Source organism: Puma concolor, chromosome B3 (genome assembly GCF_028749965.1).
Source record: "Puma concolor isolate L17-30 chromosome B3, mPumCon1.1.hap2, whole genome shotgun sequence".
Taxonomy (NCBI): domain Eukaryota; kingdom Metazoa; phylum Chordata; class Mammalia; order Carnivora; family Felidae; genus Puma; species Puma concolor.
Genome location: NC_141672.1, coordinates 78,246,502 through 78,264,489, shown reverse-complemented (window position 1 = coordinate 78,264,489; position 17,988 = coordinate 78,246,502).

The window sequence follows — 17,988 nt, the reverse complement described above, 5'->3', positions numbered from 1 at the left end:
TATCTGAATTATCATATATCATTTCATAATTAAAAATTATATAGATAGCATAACAGCAATACTAAAGAGGGATGGAGGAGAGAGTCATTGAGGGGATGTTTGACATTGGTATATTCAGTTACATGAATTTGAGGAATGTAGTTTACTTTACAAATGAAATTGGAAATCTGAAATGTTTTTCTTGATATTATAGAAATCCAGTCTAAGAAACTACAGAAACAAAATCTGAATCTTTTTTTTCTACAGTAAATAATGTAACCATTTTTTAAATGACTGACACAGAGGAAGATAATTTCACAATGTTGACCCCAACAGTTAGACACAAAGCCCGTGTACTGTATGAACCTATTTAAATAAAGTTAAAAAACAGGCTAAACTTATCTATGGTATTTAAAAAGCTCCTGTGGTCATTATCCTGGAAGGGAATAGGGACAGGAAGATGACAGGAAGGGCTTCTGAAGTGCTGGTAATGTTCTGTCTTGAGGTAAAAATGTTTGCTTTGTGAAAACTTACAAGATATGAAATTCTCTTTGGTGTACTTTTGTGCTTATTTTATTAATAAAAAATAAACCAGGAGATAAAGAGACACCATTACATTTGTGTAAGAGCTCAATAGGCAGACCCATTGCCTTGAGTGACTAGATCTTACTCCCTCCTCTATTCATTTACAAATTACATGACAGTACAAAACCTAGTTAAAATCCAAAGGTCTAGAGCTGTGACTTAGCTCTTCCTGGAGTTCTCTTATATGAAGGAAACTAGTGCATTTGTTCTCAATTATTCCCTGATATTATTTCACTAAGCTCAGATATTGCTGTTAATGACTATAGGCATATTTTTGAATTATGGTTGACATTTCGTTTGATTTGGTGGGGCTTTTAAAAATTACAGTTATATTGCATAATAGTATTCATAGTAAGAAATTTAGACCATGAAAGAAAAGTTTCTTCTTTTCCACTCAGTTAATCTACTTTGTTTTATCAGCACTTTTCCCTTTTGCTTTTTTTTTTACTTTTTATTTTTGCTTTTATAAGAAAAGCAAACTTGGAACTACTTACCTGAAAGCAAACTACCTAGAACTTGGAAACATTATATAGTGAATAAGAAAAATAAAAGGTGAAATTTAAAGAAGTATCTCCCTCTACATCTAAATCAGGCTTTTGGAAGAAAGTGTCTTTTATTTTATTGATTTCTAATTATCTCCATTTTTGATATTAATATCTTCTTAGACCTAATTTGCAAATTGCCTAGTGTTTCCTTGAGTTTCATGGAGGATTTACACATAAGGACAGAGCCTGTGATGAATAATTTTAACTCCCAAAAACCACATTCAGGGACTCACTCCTATATTTCAAATCTCCAGTTTTCTAGAAAATTCCCCCAAGTAATTAAGTCACGTATCATCACTGATTATATAAGACTACAACTTTAAGAATTTCAGAAGAGATTAACAGCAGTCTGAAGTCAGAGCAAGCTGGAAGTAAAATTATACAATGGAATAAGTTTGTCTTTGAAAAGCCACTACATTCTCCTCAGTACATTTCTCCCTTCCTCATCATTTCTTGGTAGCCTGTTTTTAACTTCAGGCACACACCATGGCTTGTTGTCCCTGGGAAACACCCTGACCCACAGGTTTCTTGACCCAAATACTGTACTGAATGCCTAGAAGAAGGAAAGGAAATGATATCCAACAAGACCAACTAATTAGGGGTTCATATGTGTCCTGTGAGGAGCAACAAAGCCTCAAATTAAGCACAGGAAATGATTCTCCCAGGGAGACCTTCTAGAGATACAGCAGAAACAGGTAGCAGAGAAGACTTTCTAGTTCCTTAGGAATAAAACACATAATCCATTTATGTGAGAAAATTACAGGAATCATACCGATAAATCTTCAGCAAAGCACTGTTGTTTCATCAGCAATGGCTTCTTAGGGGCCCAGAAAAAGAAAAGACCCTGTTTTCCATGGAGGAAAATACTAGGCAAATTGATTCAGTCAAGAACTGGGTTTCTTAATATAAAAAAAAAACCAAAATGATGAGCAACAAAAACTCTAAATAAATATACTTTCAACATAAATCCTTCTGATATAAATGCATTCTAGGGGCACCTGGGTGCTCAGTGAAGTGTCTGACTCTTGGTTTCAGCTCAGGTCTTGATCTCATGATTTCGTAAGTTCCAGCCCTACTTTGGGCTCTGTGCTGACAGTGCAGAGCCTGCTTGGGATTCTCTCTCTCTCCCTCCTCTCTGCCCCTCCCCTGCTGTCTCTCTCTCTCTCTCAAAATAAACTTTAACAAAATACAAAGAAAATGAATTCTTTTTTTAGTTCATTTGCTATGTAAGTATGTAAATGCCCCTTTGCTCAGGGCACTGTGCTTTGCACTAGTGATAGAGCAGTTAGGTTTGTAAGGTGCCTCTTCTGAGATCATTTACCAATATTTATCCCTTGTTTATTTAGAGAAGTTGGTGAGTCCTCATTTTCCTTCACTCACTACACATTTCTTTTTAGATGAAATGGACTGTCTTTTACACCAAATAAAATGGCTGTAATGTGGTGAAAATGTAAAGCTATTTAAAAAAAACTTAAATTTAAAGCTGTATAACTGAGCAGATTATTTAGCCTTTCAGGGCTCATTATCCTCAAATATTAAATATGGGAACATTATTATTCTAAAGAGACACTGAAAATGTTTCTTAATTACACAAATGATAAATCTTTTTTTTCTTTTTTTTCTCTTTCCCCCAACTTAAAAATATATAATTAATTGCTCCACACAATCACTGTGAAGCTCTTTCTGCCCACTGGTCCTGTCTGTCCTTTAATAAAAACACCTTTTGCACCAAAAAAGTCTAAAGAATTCTTTCTTGAGCATTTGCTAAATGGCCCCACATCATGTATGCACCATGCAGTGTTTAAGCATTAAAATATATTGACATGCACAACAAACATTTCTGATTTCATAGAATTGATATTGTAGTGGAAGGGAGCAGAAAATCCAGCTGGGAAAAAAGCAGGTAGGTACACCTTACACCAGCAAAGGCATTTTGTAAAGCAATAAATATGCTCTTAAAAATGGATCGACTTGGTTTAAGTGCACAAGGTGACAACCAAGGGCATTATGTGAAAAGTTTTTTAACTTTCAAATAGTTGCTTAAAATATGAAGTAGGACTTTTTCCTACTGAAATAGAAACTTATGAGCAAGAATTAACATCAAACTCAATTTTTTGAGAAAGGTGCCTATTTCTTCCTCAAAAGTTATCACAACGCTTGCCATATATTTTGTGTTCAATAAATATTCACAGTAAAGTAATCAATGGACTGTGTCATAAATACCAATTATATATGAGCATGAGTGTGTAAGTTTTTTTTATCAGTTGCAGATATAGTTGACAACATCTAATTGAGCTTTTCCATTTTATTGGATGGCTCTTCTGAGAATGTTCAACAATCTTGAGAAATTACAACTTCATGTGGCTATCAAATGTTTGCAAGAGTAGTTTTTATCAATTTCTCAATTTAAAAATACTCTGAACAAGTGTATGGAGAAATCTTTAATCAATTGTAATGACTAAAAATATGTAAATATTCTTAATAATGTATTGTTTCAGATCAGACTAAGTATTTTCTGATAATTTTACATACTCAAAGATAGCATTCATCCAAGATTGATTCATCCAAGATTGAGTTTCTAATTAGTAGATGTGTTACTGTAAAGACCAATCTTTCATTTCTTGTACTATTTGAAAGTAAATTAATACATGCATACAGAGTTGTACTAGGTGTGCTAGGTTGTACTGGGTGACCCTCAGGTCCCTCCTGTCTGAAATTCTGTCAAATAAATCTTTTCCTACTACTTCCATCTTGGATAATATGACTGGTGGATTAAGTGAAGTAAGTAGGAGTATTGTTTACAGAGGCCAGCAAGTTTTCTCCGATAAAAATACATCTTTCACAAGCTCTCCAGCATTACTACTCCCTTTCCCCTCCCTCTCTAAATCCAGATCAGAGATATAACAGTCACTGTGGAGACAAATGCTGGTGCGTGGTGTTTGTAAAGATACTGACAAAGTGCTTTCACTTACCTAAGATGAAATGGGAAGTGTGGATATAGCCTGTAATTTATAGTCAGTAATGGTTGGTAAGAATTTAATTGTTACTTCCACATATCCTAAGAAAGTATACCTGGCTCTGAAGAAATGAATCATAAAGTTTCATTTTAAATAAGAAGGAAATAGACTCAGGATGTCCGTAGCCAGGATAGACTGTCTTCATAGAAGTGAGAGAGGGCTAGATGCAGTAGTATTTGAATTTATGTCCAGAGTAGCTGGAAGAGTACTTGGAGCAGTCAGGAATCTAAGAGGCAAAGAAGTAGACAAAAAGGAAGAAAGGCTAAAACAAAATCTTCTGGTTCACAGTTTTGCAAATAATTTAACCTAACTTTAGCTATCTTGCTTATATTTTCAGTACAGTACACTAGATGATTACAAATAGAGACCTGTAGAAATCAATACCAATTATATGTAACTAAAAATCACATGAAAAGTATTATTTCTTAGTCTCCATTGCACTTCAAGTATAGAATATTTACCCACATATATTAGGAAAATGCTTTTTTGTTTTTCAACTTAAGCTCATCAGGTCCATAAGTATGGATGAAATTCTTCAGAGATTTAAACATTGTTCATAAATGGAAGTTTCAACAACTTAATCTACAACATTTCATTTAAGTTTTCTTTTAAATATCAGCAAGAATATTTTTACAAAGTATCACGATACAGTATTTATTATATGATTTGGGGTCTGTAAACAGAGGTAGTGGAAATATTGCATCATTTTATCAAAACCATGTTTAGGGAATATTTAGGCTTTTTCTTCCCTTTGTCTTAATTCTCCTTCATTCAAAGTGTAGATAAGTTTTTTCCCTGTTTCTCAGGGATGTGTTATAAATGATCATGAAGTAATTGAATCAAACATTTTGTATAATAGCAATATAATGGATTTACCATAGTATTAATAATGTTTTAAAAGGTAGTAATCACGTATGGCTCTTCTCCTTTTTTTTCACAAGTAGGATATATATCAAGCAGGATATTTTAATTTTCATGTTACTTATATTTGTATGTTCTAGTCCTGAATTAACAAAGAACATTCTAAATTATATTTCAAATAGCCTAAAGTCCAAATTAATAGATTATGTCCAAAGATACTGTAGACGATAAGAGAAATATTAACCTGAGTTATAGAAAGTGTTCAAATTTTAACTCTCAATGAGTAACTTCACGACTTGAGGCAAATCACCTACCCTTCACGGTGCTCCATTTCTCTTCAAAAAAGGAGTCAAAAAATCTCCCTCATAATTCTAATGTTCTTTAATTCTCTGGGTTTTGAAAGCATGGCATCCCTCCAAAAGCTAATTCAATGATAAAATTACAAACGGTTGTGTTGAAATAAAAGTATGTTAAATTAAAAGGGTAAACCCATTCTGGTTTCAGGAAAGTGATATGGCCATTAGTCACTACTCAGAGTTAGGATATGTGGACAGTTAATAGGCAAAGTGGACATAGAATATTCAAAGATTAATTGAAAGGGTGAGGGCTAGTTTTCTCTGTTCTCTGTTGTGACTGGAATTAGGAGGCTACCGAAGAACAGTGCTCTTCTTATCCTTATATTGCACCAACTGGGAAAACAATATTCTTCAGGATCCACTGGATGGGATGTGAATGTAAGGAACCCATGTCTTTCCATACTTTAATCTCTATCATTTATATTTTGAAGTATCCTCAGCACATAGATATAAGAAAAGCCATCAAAATAGTTAGAAGCTAACTAGCAATTTAATGTCACTGGATTGCAGTGATCAAGAGACCCAGAAGAGAGATGTAATAATAGAAATCACCTTCATTAGGACTAATTACATAAGAGAGTTTGTTTGCACACAAGAGTTACACTGCATCACCTTGAGAATTTTGCAAATGGAGAAATGGAGAAAGTTGCAGGACTGCTGGAAATACTTTGTCCTGTTGGAGAAAATGTAACATGGTGGAAAGAAAAGCAATGAATAATTTTATTGGTTATTCCTTTCTGCTTCAGGAGAACTTTAGAACAAGGGCTTCCAGGAGTCTCAAAAATTGATGAAAAGATATTTGTGCCTTTGCATGGCACATAGCAGTGCAAGGTCTTGGTATTTTAATAGTTCTAGAAGAGCCACATGCTTGGTTTCCAGAGCAAGCATTCTAGGGTAGAGCACCAAGAGCTGTTTTACAGTATAAACACTACATCCTACAGATTAGGAAGAAGTAAGTGAAGGGACTTAAATCCCCTTGTGAGATTAAAGTAATCTCAAAAAATTTGAATTTTTTTTGTTGAAATTTTTAGAAAAAAAATGCTGTTAAGCTCTGATTTTCTCTTTCCATGAAGTTAGTTTATATTCAAGGACAATATAAAAGAATAAAGAAAGAGTTTTCTTCTTACTCTCACATAGAATCTTGATGCTAACATGAACACTAGAAATGAGCTAGATGGGTTGAATGAATTCTTGAGGAGTTAGTTATTTGACTGAGATTGTACTGCCCAGTTTGGAGACATATCTTCTAATCCTTTGTCTAATACCTTTCCTGCTCTACCTTGATTCATGTTCCACAGGTTGGAACATTTTAAATTTATGATTAGAGCCAAGCTGAAGGTTCATCTCTTCCCATATACATGAATTTAGAGTACTCCTAAATGTCTCTTTGACCAGTACTTCCAGTACCCTTCCTGGATACCTGTTCTTTCCACTACTCTTTTCATGTATATAACCTCTAAAAATCTGTTTTTTGGATTTTCTTTTCTCCTTAGGATGTCCTGCTGGGAGATTTAATACATTGAAATAACTTTACATCTTTATAAGAAAAAGCCTAAGAGTAAACCACCTCTAATTCTAAGATTTAGTATGTACCACAAATTTAATATCTGCAAAATTAACTTGTTTTCTTTCACAATAAATTCCAACTCTGCTTATGTGATCATTATATTCTGAAATATGAGGCTTAAATCATCAATATGATAGATGATGTCTACTTCTTTCATATTCCTATATTTAATTCCAAAATTTATTGTATATGGGATCATACTGTTTATATAGTTTTTTTAATGCTTATTTTCTCTGAACATGAATCATGAACATTTTAGCTTGTTGTTATATATAACTGGTAAACTTGATTTTAAATGGTTGCATTATGTTCCAATTTATAAATAAAATAATTATTCCTACATTGTAGAAAATATAAAGTATTTTTTCCCAGTTGACAATAAGTGTGATTGATTGATTCATGGATTTAAAGTTTATTCATTTTGTGAGAGAGAGAAAGAGTACATGCAGGCAGGAGAGGGGCTGAAAGAGAGGGAATGAGAGAGAATCTCAAGCAGGCTCTACACTGCTGGTGCAGAGCCCAACACAGGACTTGAACTCATGAACTACAAGATCATGACTTGAGCTGAAACCAAGAGTTGAACACTCAACCGACTGAGCCACGCAGATGACCCAAATGGAAGTGTGATTTAATATAACTTATATAAAAGTCATCTTGAAAAATCCTAATTGCCTCTCAGGACAAGTTCTTGAAGGTAAAAATACTGGAATCAAGACTTTGAACGCTTATGAGTCTCAATTAATACCCAAAACTCCAGATGAACTATACAGTTCATCACCACAAGAAGGTCCCCTGGTATTTGATCACATACCCCTTCCAAAAACCCCTAACAACCATTAACATGTTCTCTGGGTCTATAAATGTTCCTTTTCCAGAGCATCATATGTTTAGTGTATACAGTATGTAGCCTTTTCAACTATCTTCTTTCATTTAGTGATTTGCATTTAAGATTTGTCTGTTGAATGCATTAGAAAATCATTCTTTTATATTATGGTATAGTATTCCATTGTATGTATGTGCCTCAGCTCATTTTTCCATTTATCTATTAGAAGGCATCTTATTTTTTGTGTGTGTTGGTGATGATGAATAATATTTACATTTCTGGAAACATTCACGTGCAGGTTTATGTGTGTATAGTTTTTTCAATCAGTTGGGAAATCTAACTTGGTAACAAGAAATGTTTGCCTCCATAAATTATAAAGCTCGGATATTGGCACAAATAGATTAGGATTGTTACATCTTCTTGATGTATTGAGCTCTTTAACATTAGGACATATCTGTCTGTCCTAATATCTGTAGTCTTGGTAATATTCATTGACCCAAAGTCTTCAGAATCAAATATTGATGTAATAACTGCCTCAGTTCACTTATTAATTACTGTTTGCATTATCTTTCATACATTTGTTTACTTTGAAGCTGTCTATGTCTTTAAAGTTGATTCCTTGTAGACAGCAAAAAGTTGGGTCTTCCTCCTGCTTCATTCTGCCAATATCGGACTTTTAGTAGAGTCCTTAGATCACTTGCAGGTAATTTAATAATTTAAATTGTTCTACATCTACCATCTTGCTATTGTTTTTTCTATTTTATCTATTTTTGCTCCTTTTCCCACTTTTCCTGCTCTCTGTTGGGTTTTTTCCCACAGTATCTCATTTCATTTCCATTTTTCATTTTATTTTATTTTTTAAAATTATTCTATAACCTTTATTTTCCATTTTATTAATCTATATTATAACATTTGACAATATAAATAGTATTCCTTTTTATATTTAAACTTTTTATTCAAAATATTTGTTAAATGTTGTATCATTTTTTAGAAAATAACTAAAATAAATTTTCTTAACCAAATTTACTTTTGGAGTTAAGATGACAGAGTAGTAAGGGACCCTGGGCTTGTTTCATCCCTCAAACACAACTAGATCTGTATCAAACCATTTTGAACACCTAAGAAATTGATCTGAGTGAGGATTAACAGAACAATCTACATAATTTGAGGGAGAGAACGTGGCAGACATACAGTGAAAAGAGGTGAATTGGGGACAGAAGAGCCATGGTGCCAGCGAGGGATAGGAGCCCTTTTCATAGAGAGGAGAAAGAGAGCAGGGACATTGAGCAGTGCCTTGTGTTCATGCAAGAAAAGCATTCCCACTGAAAATGACTAGAGAGGAAAAAAAAAAAAGAGGAAGAGTGAAAGCACACTCAGGGGACTGCGCAAGAAAACTATTCTCCAAAACCATTGATGGCAAAAAAAAGTAGAGGGTTTCAATATCAACAGTTTTTTATAAACAGAGCACAGTCTAAAGTTTCCAAGCTCAGTGCCTGGCAGTGCTCTGGGAAGGAAAAAGGGCAGAGCCCTAGGAGTGGGCAGTGTGGTCTGAGGATCCCCTGGATCTCCTGAGAAGAAGCAGTTCCCCTGCTTAGAGTACATTCAGTGGAGGTGATTTGGCCTCTCCTTAGGCAAAAGACTGGCAGACACCACATAGCTGCTCCAGTCACTGGTTTGGGAACAAAGATGCTGACTGAGGGCAGCAAATGCTGGTGCCAGCTATGTATTGCAATTTACCATAAACTGAGGTGCTGCCACTGTGCGATTGTGCAAACATTTACTGGGACAAGCCAGTACTGGCCACAATGCAGGGAGACCCTCCTCCAGAGGATCAACGTAGATCTGAGCCATGGGAGGTCTCTGAAATATTGGGTTTTGAAACACAGCCATGCCTGAGATAACACCCTAGCAGACAGCTCAGGCACATATGGGGCGGGGCAGGGGGAGGTGGTGGGTGAGGGGGTGGTGGCTGACATAAGCCAGAGATACAGGAAATGTATGTGCATCTGTGAGGGCAAGAACTTCCTGCATTAGAGACTAGAGAGGAAGGTGAAGCCATTTTAACCATTAGGCGATCAACACTGATGACCCCAGTGAGCTAAACAGTACCACCAAGTGAAGAACTGAGCCATTAAAACAAGCCCAGCCCCCTGTGCCCTTCAGGCACATCTCCACTAGGGCAAGTAAGCCTGAGAATCAGAGCTGCATGCTCCTCCCCCAAAAGACCATCAAAAATTCCCTCCATGCACTAAGGCAACTGATCATAGAGTGCTACAAAACTCCAGGTCTAGGGGAAATAGAATCTAGCTTCATTTGGGTTTTTACTTTCTTTCTTCATTTGTTTGTTTGTTGCTGCTATTTTGCTCTTTTGTTGGGGTTTTGTGGATACAGAGCAAAATTTTTTCTATTTTTAAAATTTTTAAAAAGTTTATTTGAGACACTAAGAGAGTGCAAGTGGGGGAGGGGCAGCGATACAGTGAGAGAGAATCCCAAGCAGGCTCCATGCTATTGGAGCAGAGCCTGACACAGAGCTTGATCCCACGAACTGTGAGATCATGACCTGAGCCAAGATCAAGACTCAGACACTTAATCAGCTAAGCTGCCCAGGCACCCTTATTTTTTTTTTATTATTAAATTTCTTTTCTCTTTTATTTCTCTTAACAAGCAGACCAAAACACAACTAGGATCCAGCTTCCTTATTTGATTTTTTTCATTTTTAATTTTTATTTTGTTATTTTCTCCTCCAAAATGACAAAAATGAGGAATTCATCCCCAAGGAAGGAAGAGAAAGGAGAAAAAAAAAAATGATGGCCAGGGATTTAATCAATACATTTATAAATAAGATGTCTGACCCAGATTTTAAAATAGCAATTATAAGAATTCTATCTGGGTTTTAAAAAAACAAAAAAGACACTAGAGAATCCTTTATTGCAGAGATAAAAGACCTAAAATCTAGTCAGGCTGAAATTAAAAATGTTGTAACCAAGATGCAAACCCAAATGGATGCCATTAAAAAAAAAAAAAGGAATGATGAAGCAGAGGAGAAAAATCAGTGACCTAGAAGATAAAATTAATGAAAATAAGCTGAAAAGAAGATAAAGATAACTGAAAATTAAGGTAGATGTAAGGAACTCAGCAACATATGAAAAAAAAATAACATTCTTATAGGAATACCAGAAGATGAAGAGAGAGAAGGGGCAGGTTTATGTGAACAAACTATAGCTAAAAATTCCCCTAATCTGAGGAAGGACACAGACATCAAAATCGAACAAGCACATAGAACTCCCATTAAATTCAACAAAAGCTGGCCATCATCAACACATATCATAGTCAAATTCACAAAATACACAGACAAGGAACAAATCCTGAAAGCAATAAAGGAAAAAAGTCCTTAACATACACAGAAAGACAGATCAGGTTCACAGCAGATCTGTCCACAGAAACTTGGCAGGCCAGTAGTGGCAAGATATATTCAACATGCTGAATGGGAAGAATATGCAGCCAAGAATTCTTTATGCAGCAAGGCTGTCATTCAGAATAGAAGGAGAGATAAAGAGTTTCCCAGACAAACAAAAACTAAAAGAATTCATGACTACTAAACCAGCCCTGCAAGAAATATTAAGGGGGACCTTTTGAGTGGTGAGGGAAAAAAAAGACCCAAAGCAGCAAAGACTAGAAAGGACTAGAGAACATCACCAGACACACCAACTCTACAGGTAACACAATGGCACTAATATATTTTCCAGTAATCACCCTGAATGCAAATGGACTAAACCATCTAATCAAAAGACAATGGGTATCAGAATGGATAAAAAAACCCAAGACCCATCTATATGATGCCTACAGGAGACTCACTTTAAACCTAAATACATCCACATGTAGAAAGTGACAGGATAGAGAAACTCTGTCATGGTAATGGACTTCAAAAGAAAGGCAGAGTAGGGGCGCCTGGGTGGCTCAGTCGGTTAAATGTCTGACTTTGGCTCAGGTCATGATCTCATGGTTTGTGGGTTCGAGCCCCACGTCGGGCTCTGTGTTGACAGCTTGGAGCCTAGAACCTACTTTGGATTCTGTGCCTCCTCTCTCTGTTCCCTTCCCACTCCTACTCTGTCTCTTTCTCTCAAAAATAAATAAATGTTGAAAAAAATTAAAAAAGAAAAGAAAGGCAGAGTAGCCATGCCATTTCTTCCAGGTTGTCCAATTTGTTGGCATATAGCTTTCCATCATATTTTCTTATAGTTGTTTGTATTTCTGTGGTGTTGGTTGTGATTTCTCATCTTTCATTTGTGATTTTATTGATTTGGGTCCTTTCTTTTTTTGACAAATCTGACTAGGTGTTTATCACTTTTAATAATTTCTTTTCAAAGAACCATCTCCTGATTTCATTGGTCTGATTGGTTTTTTTTAGTTTCTATGTAATTTATTTCTGCTGTAATCTTTATTATTTCCCTCCTTCTGCTAGCTTTAGGCTTCATTTGTTCTATTTCTACCTCTTTTAGGTGTAAGATTAGGCTGTTTTTTAGAATTTTCTTGCTTTCTGAGGTAGGTTTGTATTGTTAAATAAGTCCTTCTTAGGACCCCTTTTGCTGCATCCTAAAGGTTTTGGACCATTGTGTTTTCATTTTCAGTTGTGTTCGTGTTTGTTTGTTTTTTTTAATTTCTTTGATTTCCTTGTTGAACCATTCACTGTTTAGTAACATGTTTTTTAACCCCCATGTATTTGTGGTCTTTCCAATTTTTTTCTTATGGTTGAATTCAAGTTTCATAGCATTATGGACTGAAAATATGCATGGTATGATCTCAGGCTTTTTGTACTAATTCAGATTTGATTTATGAACTAGTATTTGTACTATGGTGGAGAGTGTCCCATATGCACTTAAAAGAATGTGTATTCTGTTGCTTTAGGATAGAATCTTCTGAATATGTCCATTAAGTACATCTGGTCCAGTGAGTCATTCAAATCCATTGTTTCCTTGTTGATTATCTGCTTACATGATCTTTCAGTTGATGGAAGTGTGATGTTAAAATTCCCTACTAAATTCCCTACTAATTCCCTACTAAAATTCCCTATTATTGTATTATTATCACTGAGTTCCTTTATGTTTGTTATTAATTGTTTTATATATTTGGGTGTTTCAATCAGTTAAAAGTATGACTCTTGAACTTAGCTCAAGTCATGTTATTATGGTTTGTGGGATCAAACCCCACATCGGGTACTGTGCTAACAGCACAGATCCTGCTTGGCATTCTCTCTCTCCATCTCTGCCCCTCCCACACTTGTGCGCGCGCTCGCTCTCTCTCTCTCTCTCTCTCTCTCTCTCTCTCTCAAAATAAATAAATAAACTTAAAAAAGATCTGGGGGTGCCTGGGTGGTTCAGTTGGTTAAGTGTCCAACTTTGGCTCAGGTCATAATTTCATGGTTTGTGAGTTCAAGCCCTGCCTCAGGCTCTGTGCTGAGAGCTCTGAACCTGGAGCCCACTTTGGATTCTGTGTCTCCCTTTCTCTCTGCTCCTCCCCTGCTCATGTTCTGTCTTTCTCTCTCTCCTTCAAAAATAAATAAACATTCAAAAAACTTTTTAAAGAAGTCTAGTTTCTCTGATATAAGTATTGTTTCTCTGGCTTTATTTTGCATGATAAATGTTTCTCCATCCCCTCACTTTCAATCTTCAGGTATCTTTAGGTCTAAAATGAGGCTTTTCTAGGCAGCATATAGATGGGTGTTGTTTTTATATCCACTCTGACGCCTTGTGTATTTTCTTGAAATAATTTAGTCCATTTATATTCAGAGAAATTATTGAAAGATATGTATTTAGTGCCATTTTATTACCTGTTCTGCCATTGTTTCTGAAGATGTTCTCTGTTTTTTGTTTTGTTGGGTTTGTTTGTTTGTTTTCTGGTCTTTGCCACTTTTGGTCTCTTCCTTCCACTCAGAGAGTTGCCTTTAATATTTCTTGTAGGGCTGGTTTAGTGGTCATGAACTCCTTTAGTTTTTGTTTGGGAAACTATCTCTCGTTTTATCTGAATGATAACCTTGTTAGATAGATTATTCTTGGCTGCAGATTTTTCCCATTCACTACTTTGAATATGTCATGCCACTCCCTCTGGCTTGCCAAGTTTCTGTTGAAAAATCTCTAGCCTTATGGGTCTTCCCTTGTGACTTAGGGACTTCTTTTTTCTTGCTGCTTTTCAAATTTTTTTGCTATCACTATATTTTGCAAATTTAATTACAGTATGTCTTGGTGTTGACCTGCTTTAGTTGATTTTTAATAGAAGTTCTCTGTGCCTTCTGGAATTGGGTGTCTGTTTCCTTCCCCAGATTAGGGAAGCTTTCAGGTATTATTTCCTCAGTAAATTTTCTTCCCCCTTTTCTCTCTTTTTTTTACTCTGGGACTCCCATAATATGAATGCTATTTTGTTTCATGGAGTCACTGAATTCCCTAAGTCTATTTTCAAGTTCCATAATTCTTCTTTATTTTGTTTAGCTTCATTGCTTTCCGTTGTTTTATCTTCTATAGAAATACCATTTTTTGTTCCTCTGCTTCTTCCAGGCTTGTGTTCATTGCATTGTCTGTTTCCAGTCTCATTTGCTGCATTTTTCATTTCTGACTGATTGGTTTTTAACTCTTTTATCTCTGCAGTAAGACCTTCCCTGAAGTCTTCCATCCTTTTCTCAATCCCAGTGAGTATCCTTAGGATTATTGCTTTAAATTCTCCATTAGGCATGTTACTTGTATCTGTTTCGCCTAGGTTTCTGGCTGTCACCTTATCTTGTTTTTACATCTGGGATGAATTCCTCCCACTTGGCATTTTGTCCAAGTCTCTGACTTCTTCTCTGTGTTAGACAAGCCCATTATATTTCCTGCTCCTGAGAGTAATGGGCTTATCAAGAAGAGGTCATATAGTGTCCAGGTCCTGGTGCTTTAGTGAGTGTCTCTATCTTGGCTTCTCTGTCCTTCAGGACAGTAGTCTGCAGAGGCATTCCTTACCTGCTGTGAGCAATGTTTGTTTTTTTTCAGAATGTGTTGAGTTTTAGGTAGGTGTGCTCTGGTCTGCTCTGGCCTGATGCTACTTCCACTAGAACTGAAGCCCTTCAGAACTCTCTGGTCCGAAGACATGGTATGGGCAGAGGTTTCTGCTCGTCCTATGGGGAAGGGACATGCTGCACTGACACTGAGGCAAGCTTGACCAAGAAGGGCAGTACTGCTACAGTGTGAGGGTGTGGGACCTGAAGTACACAGGTTAGGAGACCAGTATGGGCTTTGTGCTGCTTACTGCAGCTGGCTCTGTGTTTACGCCGAGAGGCAGAGGAGGGGAAATGACACTGGGCAGTTCCTTTGTTCCCAGAGAGGTGTCTCCTGTAAATGCTGCCTTTCAGGGACACTCTCTAACAAGAGCGAATAATCTTTCTATGTGCCTGAGGTGCTCTTCATTTTGTGGTTTCCACACTGTTGGCCCCTGGATTGTTTTCCTGTTTTCTCTCCAGGAGCAACACATGCCCTCTGGACTCTATCACAGCCCAGCCTGCTGACTTTTAAAATTCCAGTCTTTAGAGACACGTGATTGGGCAGGGGCCTGTGCTGTTCTGGCGGAGGGCCCTGCCACACTGGGAATTAAATGAACTTCACTGAAAAGAGAATTTTTGACAGAGTGCAGGGGCATAAGACTTGGTGCAAGCAGGCTAGGCAGTCAGTTATGGGTCTGAGCTGCCCTTTGCAGGTGGCTCTGCTGTTTCAGCTGAGGGGCAGGGGAGGAAAATGGTGCCTGCAAGCTCCTTTGGCCCCAGAGAGGTGTCTCCATGCATGCTGCCTCTCAGGGATGCACTCCAAGAAGAGCAAATAATCTCTCCCTGTGTGCCCCAGGTGTTCTTCAGATCCCCTTTTTCACACTATTTGCCCCTGGGTCATTTCCCTGCCTTCTGTCCAGGATTAGGGAAGTACCTTCAGGGCTCTTCCCAACCAAGCCCACAGACCTTTAAAACCCCAGTCCTCAAGCCCTGCTGGTTGCAAGAACTCACTAAATTTCAGCCCCTCTCATTTTACAGCCAAAGGCTTTGGAAAAATGTTCTCCTTATACTTTGCTCTCTGTAATCCTTTCTCACCTTTCTCAGCAACCAGGGCTCCCCTCCACAGCACCTGCGGCCCATTTCTCCCCCAAACCAAGTGTCTACACTCCCTATCTTTTCTTTCATGTGGCTTCTTTTCTCCTTTTAGTTGTGGAGTTCTGTCAGTCTTCGGGTTGATTTGTGATGTATTTAGAATGATTTGATAGTCATCTGATTGTGTTCATAGGCCAAGCTGAGCCTAGGGTCTTCACCATCTTCTCTGCCTCCAAGTTCTTTATATCTTCAATATCAACCCCTTATCAGATATGTCATTTGCAAATATCTTCTCCTGTTCAGTATTTTTGTGTATGGTTTAAGAAAGTGGTCCAGCTTCATTCTTTTGCTTGTAGCTGTTCAGTTTTCCCCAATATTATTTATTGAAGAGCCTGTCTTTTTCCCATTGCACCTTCTTCTCCTTTGTCAAAGATTAATTGACCTTATAAGTGTAAGTTTATTTCCAGGCCCTATATTTTGTTATATTGGACTCTCTCACTCTCTCTCTCTCTTTCTCTCTCTCTCTCTCTCTCTCTCTTTTTTTGCCAGTTCCATGTTGTTTTGATTACTACAGCTTTGTAATATATCTTGAAATCTGGGCTCGTGAGACTGCCAGTTTCATTCTTCCTTTTCAAGATTGCTTTGGCTATTTGGGGTTGTTTGTGGCTACATAGAAATTTTAGGATTGTTTGTTCTAGCTCTGAAAAATGCTGGTGATATTTTGATAGGAATTGCATTAAGTGTGTAAATTGCTTTGGGTATTATAGACATTTTAACAATATTTGTTCTTCTAATCCATGAGCACAGAATGTCTTTCCATTTCTTTGTGTTGTCTTCAATTTTTTTCATCACTGTTTTATAGCTTTCAGAGTACATGTCTTTCACCTCTTTGGTTAAGTTTATTCCTAGATATTTTATTGGTTTTGGTGTACTTGTAAATGGGGTTGTTTTCTTAATTTCACTTTCTGTTGTTTCATTATTAGTATATAGGAATGCAACAAATTTCCATACATTGACTTTGTATCCTTGAACATTACTGAATTTATTTTTCAGTTTTAGTAGTTTCTTGGTAGAGTCGTTCATGTTTTCTTTATATAATTATCAGTTTGTCTGCAAATAGTGAAAGTTTTACTCCATCCTTGCCAGTTTGGGTGCCTTATATTTCTTTTTCTTGTCTGCTTACTGTGGCTAGGACTTTCTGTAACATGTTGAATAAAAGCAGTGATAGTGGACATCCCTGTCTTGTTCCTGACTATAGAAGAAAAGCTCTCAGTTTTTCCCCATTAAGGATGATATTAGCTTTGTCTTGTTTTGTTTTGTTTTTTTGTATATGGCCTTTATGATGTCGAGGTATGCTTCCTCTAACACTACTTTGTTGAGTGTTTTTATAATGAATGGATGTTGCACTTTGTCAAATGCTTTTTTTTCTGCATCTGTTGAAAGGATCATACAGTTTTTATCCTTTTGTTGATTGATTTATGAATATTGAACTACCCTTGTGTCCCAGGAATAAACCCCACTTGATTGTGTTCAATGTTTTTTTTAATATATCATTGCATTTGGTTTGTTAATATTTTATGGAGAATTTCTGCATCTAAGTTCATAAAAGATACAGGTCTTTAGTTGTTTTTCTGGTGGGAGGACTTTATCTCATTTGGCTACCAGGGTAATTCTGACCTCATAGAATGAATTTGGAAGGTTTCCTTTCTCTTCTATTTTCTGGAATATCTTGAGAGTAGGTATTAACTTCTCTTTAAATATTTGGTAGAATTCACCTCTGTATTCCTCTGGTTCTGGACTTTTGATTGTTGGTAGTTTTTTATTTACTGATTCAATTTCATTGTTAGTAATTGGTCTGTTCAAAATTTGTATTTCTTCCTGACTCAGTTTTGAGAGGTTATATGTTTCTAGGAATTTACTTGTTTTTTCTGGATTGTACCAGTTTGTTGTCATATAATTTTTTCATAATATTCTTTTATAATCCTTTATATGTGTGTGGTGTTGAATATTATTTCTCCTCTGTCCCTTCTGATTTTATTTATGTAGGTTCTCCCTCTCTCTCCCTCCCTCTCTCTCTGCCTCTGTCTTTCTTCAGAATAAGTCTGGCTAACAATTTGCCAATTTTGTTTATCTCTTTAGAGAACCAACTCTTGGTTTCAT